The 5745-nt window shown below is 41.3% G+C and overlaps 2 long non-coding RNA genes across 2 annotated transcripts; one reads left to right on the forward strand and one right to left on the reverse strand.

Moving 5' to 3' along the window:
* Positions 1-544: 544 nt before the first annotated feature.
* LOC122548584 lies at positions 545-5406 on the reverse strand. Its single transcript, XR_006311266.1, has 2 exons — positions 5156-5406; positions 545-1880 (listed from the first exon to the last, which is right to left on the reverse strand). It is a non-coding gene; the product is annotated as an uncharacterized LOC122548584 (long non-coding RNA).
* On the forward strand, positions 1776-3675 carry LOC122548576. The gene is made up of 2 exons (XR_006311263.1): positions 1776-1864; positions 2931-3675. It is a non-coding gene; the product is annotated as an uncharacterized LOC122548576 (long non-coding RNA).
* Positions 5407-5745: the final 339 nt, after the last annotated feature.

A 5745-nucleotide genomic window follows, 5' to 3' on the forward strand; every position in this document is an offset into this window, starting at 1 on the left:
CCCGCCGAAGCGCAACCCACCCATACCCCTACATTTACCCCTTACCTAACACTACGGGCAATTTAGCATGGCCAATTCACCTGACCTGCACATCTTTGGACTGTGGGAGGAAACCGGAGCACCCGGAGGAAACCCACGCAGACACGGGGAGAACGTGCAAACTCCACACAGTCAATCGCCTGAGGCGGGAATTGAACCCGGGTCTCTGACGCTGCGAGGCAGCAGTGCTAACCACTGTACCACCGTGCCGCCCACAGCACCGTTAGCACTGCTGCCTCACAGCACTGGGGTCCCAGGTTCAATTCCAGCCTCGGTGACTGTCTGTGTGGAGTTTGCACATTCTCCCTGAGTCTGCGTGGGTTTCCTCCGGGTGCTCCGGTTTCCTCCCACTGTCCAAAAGTGTGCAGGTCAGGTGAATTGGCCGTGCTAAATTGCCCATAGTGTTAGGTGCATTAGTCAGAGGGAAATGGGTCTGGGTGGGTCACTCATCGGAGGGTCAGTGTGGACTGGTTGGGCCAAAGGGCCTGTTTCCACACTGCAGGGAATCTAATCTAATCTAATCATATGTTCTATCTTTGTTGCTGGGCCAAAAGATGTGCAGGGTGGGTGAATTGTCCCGTGCTAAACTGTCTGTTGTGTCCATGGCATGTGTCGGCTAAATGGGTTAGCCATGGTAAATGCGAGGTTGCGTGGATATGGTGAGGGACTGGGTCTGGATAGGATGCTGTGCAGAGGGTCAATGCAGATTTGATGGGGAAATGGCCTCTTTCCACACAGTAGGGATTCTATCATTCTAATTGCTGGGAAACCATCCCTCTTCTGTGCTGTGTCAAATAATCTGTAACCATTGTGTTTACATTCCTATTATAATTTCTTCTGTTTGACTCATTTGTTCAGTTTAGTTTTAGTAATCTGATTGCTTTTTGGTATGATACTAGGCCAGTCGTCCTGAGAGCTGAACTAATAATAGCCATGAGTTCTTAATCCCAATATAGCAGTTGGGAAATTAAATTAAATCAATTAAATAATTTTGGAATAAAAAAACTTGTATCAGTAGTAGTGACCGTGAAACAACAGTTTGTCATAAACACCGTCTGGATCACTGGTGTCTTTTAGTGATCCTAACCAGGCTGACCCATTTGATGGCTCAAAACTATCCTTTGTAATTCCCTGGCTGAGTCCTTCACCGGTAATTAAGAAGACAGCTCAATGCTATCTTCTCAACGGAATCCCGAATGGACAGGAGACAGCCACACACATCCTACGAATTACTTAGAATAACTTCATCACTCAAAAATAGCTACCTATCAATTTATTTTGGATCATTTATATTTTGAGTGCCTCAGTTTTTTTCTTGAATCAATCCCACAGACACATACGCCACTTAGTTTATCTCGGCAAATGTTGCTGACCAAACCGATGGCCAAATCGGATGAAAAGTCATTGAGCCAATAAATTCACACAGCTATTGCGTGACTTGCTGCGATTCCCCAGCTTCCTGTTTTTGTTTCACGGTGGGCGGTTTCCAGGTGTCTTATGACAACGTCGCTCCCTCCTGGGAGATGTTGAGAAGCAGTGGAATTCCCGGAAATGTCGCTTGCTAAGGTGCTTTCCCAACCACGGGGTATTCACAGAAATTGCCACATACACAACTCGTGTCCAATCAACATATTTACATAGATCGGAGCATCGATTACAAAAGCCGACTGAACTCAAACGAACCATTGACGAAAGTGAACTCTCTCGCTTCTGTTTACACAGTTCGGCTGAAGAATCTTGACTAATTTGTATCCAGAGTAAAAATTGATGAAGCCAATAAAACGGGTAAGCTTCAAAAGATCGGCGTCTCAGGATCTCCCCGCTGGTGAGTATACTGCATCCTGGAAAAAACAAGTCAAATATTGCATATGTGCAGTTTACGATGCTAATATTGCCAACAGTAGTCATCATTCGGAGATGCCGGTGTTGGACTGGGGTGTACAAAGTTAAAAATCACACAACACCAGGTTATAGTCCAACAGGTTTAATTGGAAGCACCGAATTGTCGCTCTGAAAGCTAGTGCTTCCAATTAAACCTGTTGGATTATAACCTGGTGTTGTGTGATTTTTAATATTGCCAACAGCAGCCAGACCTTTACCATGCTTTTCACATTCTATGTTGGTGAGGTTTCTGCTGAGACTTAAGTTTCTATTACCAGTCAGACGCGCTTAGTATAATTGCCATCGAACATATTGTGTAAACATATATTTATTTTATTGCACTTTCCGTGATGACTAACTTCTACAGTTTGTTTCCAAAGAGTCATAAGGATGAAGGTAGGATAGCATGTCAATACAATACTCTGTTATTTCCTAAAGACCAGGAATCCAAACTGATAGATGGAGTTTTCTCTCACACTCGCAATTTGTTTATTGAGGGACCTATTTGAAACGCGCCTTTGAATATTTTCACGCAATGAAACACTTTCAGTGCGGATCGCTGTTAAATTTGGATAATCTGAAACTTGTTCCTAATGAGGATGTAAAACTGCTTAAAATGTGAAGCAATCGGCACTGATGCAGAAACGGGAGTTAAAATAGAGCAACAGCAGAGTGGAAGTTTCATTCTGCATATAGTCTGCCTTATTGATACGAATAATGTGGAGGGAGTAGAAAATTACATTCTTGATCAGTTGGGAAAGCAACGGTTGGAGGAAAAGTGCAGGAAAGTGGACTGTGATGTCGGATTAATCGTGAACCTATTGAATGGCTGGAGTAAGCTCAGGAGCCCAAGGGCTGACTCTTGCTCCTATTTCTTACCGTCTTATTATGGTCTGAAAAAATGCAAGTCTTCAGTACTGTATTCCCTAACTCTAACTAACATAAAACAAAAATACTTAATTTAGAAGCAGATTAAGTTGATAAAAGTAACACTGATTTGTTTATTTTAGATTCAAAAGTCATAAAGGAGCTGGCACAAGAGGTGAGGAAAATTGGAGACTTCCTGCACATGAGATATATACTACTCAAGTCTCTCCAAGCTGAACAGAACTCCAGGAAAAAATTGTCAAGCAATCAAGAAAATTGAAACATTTAACAGATTATTTTATTTCCAAGTTTTTGGAAAGCAGTAACAGATGGAAGTCATTCTTGGAGGACGAGAGAATGACAGGCTCAGATTCCTGGTACTTTCAACCATGTGACTGAAAGGAGCAGGGGAGATACAGCTTCAGTGAACTAATGCTCCCCTGTTAGGCTCCAAGGAAAAAAAAACAAAACAGAGCCACAAAAATTACTTTGAATAAAGGCACAATTTTACAATTTCTTGAATAGACTCTAAAGTTGAGTGAACTTCTGCCATTGTTGGGAGCAGACAAACTAAATTGTGTGGACGTTATGTAAAGTACTTTATTAACTCAAGAATTTGTAACAACAAAAAGAAATACTTGGTAAAGTTAATAAAATTGAGAGTTGAAAGAAATGAATATTTTTATGTTGGAATATACTTTGAAATTTTTAATCCATATACTGCATTGTTTCATGTTTCAATTAACGTGACTTTTTTGTAAACTAATTTAAATCACTGTTACTATAATCTGGTGATTGTTGTTGTTGGCACAAAGTTGTTTTCATAACCTTCACACTGTTAATGTATTAACTTACCTAACAAATAAAGTCTACAATTCCTTCATGTCACACTCTGTACTATTGTACTATCAACATATAGGGGAATTATATGCACTTTTTAAAAAAATCAAGGACTACTTCTAAATTCCAACTGTGTGTTCTCTTTCACGGCATCTACCTGGGAAATCTTTCTGGACTTGATCAATTGAAACACTGCATCCATGACTGCCATCCAATTCGGGATGATAGCTATATCCTGTGGCTACAATCCAAACAGGCAGGCCCACAGTCTTAGAAGAGTGGACGAATATCACTGCTCCTGTATCAGGAAGTAGGGTTGAGCAAACTGATGCAGCTGTGAATTGATAAGTTTCTGGGTTCTGATGCACTTCATCCTACTGTCTTAAAAGAGATTGCTAATGAGGTAAGAGATGCAATCATGTTACTTTTCCAAAATCCTTTAGGTTTTGGAAATGTTCCATCAGATTAGAAAATATGAACTTCTGGTAAAGAAGTGAGAGAGGCAAGAAACTATAGGTCAGTTGGTTTCACATCTTTTGCAGAAAGGTGTTAGAATCGATTATTCAGAAGGTTGCATTTGGGAACTTGGAAAACTCAAGGTGATCATGAAGATTCACAAAGGTTTTGTAAAAGAGAAAATCATTTAACTAGCTTATTGTAATTCTCTGAAGGAGTAATGTCACTGTGGATATAGGGGAGCCTGTTGGCTTCCAGAAAGCATTTGACATGTTGCCACATTTAGGTTTCTTTCTTATTTATTAATGGACCTCGGCTTTGCTCTCTAGAGCAGCATTTATTGCCCATCCTTGTTGTCCTTGAGATGCTGGTACTGAGTTGCCTTTTTGAACTACTGTAGCTCATTTGCTGTCGGTACAGCTACATGCTGCCATAAAGTCAGGAAGACTTAACAGGCCATTTCAGAGGGTCTCAAGAATCAACATCATTCTTTGGGTTTCCTCCCATTCAAGGCACTAATGGACCAGATGAGATTTTGTGAAAAAATATTTTTTGCATTGTTTTGTGGCTCATACTAGTCTTCAATTCCAGATTTATTTAATCAATTGAATTTAAATTAATTCAAATTCCCCATTCCCCAGTGCTAAAGGTAGGTACATTACCACTGCACTACAACAGAGTCCTCAGCATCCCCTATTTTTCTCAACCTGTTCACAGATGTTATTACACACATCCTGGAGCAGGTGGAACTTGAACCTCGGCTTCTTGGTGCAGGGATCGGGACACTACTATTGCGCCATAACAGGGCGTTCAGCATTTCCCCGCCACCAGTAAACCACTCTGACCTGGTACAGGGCTGTACGTCTTTTCTGCTTATTTAGCTAACATCTAAATTGTTGCTTTATAAACGGCTACAAAATTACCCATAATTTCGGCTTTTCTTGGGCAAAGTGCAACACTGAGACTAAATCTTTGATCTCTTCGCTCCATTAGCTTTCATCGAAGCTTCTTTTGCTCCTCTATTTATGGTCACTTTTAAAATTCTGACAAAAAATTATTGAACTTTGCTCACATTTCCCGGTGTACGAGTTCCATTTACCGCGTTTCTTTTCCGATGTGTGAAAAGTACCACACATTTCGCAAATTGTGTTTTAGAATATACGTCAGCATATCTGGAGTGACGAAGCCCGAATCTACACACAAAAAAAGGAAAGATTTGGAGTAGATAATGTTTTCGTTCCCGGCCAAACAAAAGGAATTTCCTCCCTTTTGAAACGGCAAACCTTTTTTACGAAAAGGTCAACGTTTGCCAAAGCAAGCAATACATACCACACCCTTCCGCATCACTGGCTTTCCATATCATCGGTGCACCCAAGAAACTGAAATGGAATCAACTGGACTGGAATGGACTGGGATGTGTGACTGAACTGGAACAAAGTGGGTTGGATTGGAACTGGAATAGGTTAACATGCAATCTAGTCCGGATCTCTCCACCCCGAAGGCTCCCTGCCTCCATTCCTGATAATTGGCTTTCGCCCGAAAAGTCGATTTTCCTGCTCCTCCGATGTTGCCTGACCTGCTGTATTTTTCCAGCACCACTCTAATCTAACCTGCAATCTACTGGATTGAATTGAGCTGAGATGAGTGGTTGGACTGAAATGG

Source organism: Chiloscyllium plagiosum, chromosome 1 (genome assembly GCF_004010195.1).
Source record: "Chiloscyllium plagiosum isolate BGI_BamShark_2017 chromosome 1, ASM401019v2, whole genome shotgun sequence".
NCBI classification, from domain to species: Eukaryota; Metazoa; Chordata; class Chondrichthyes; order Orectolobiformes; family Hemiscylliidae; genus Chiloscyllium; species Chiloscyllium plagiosum.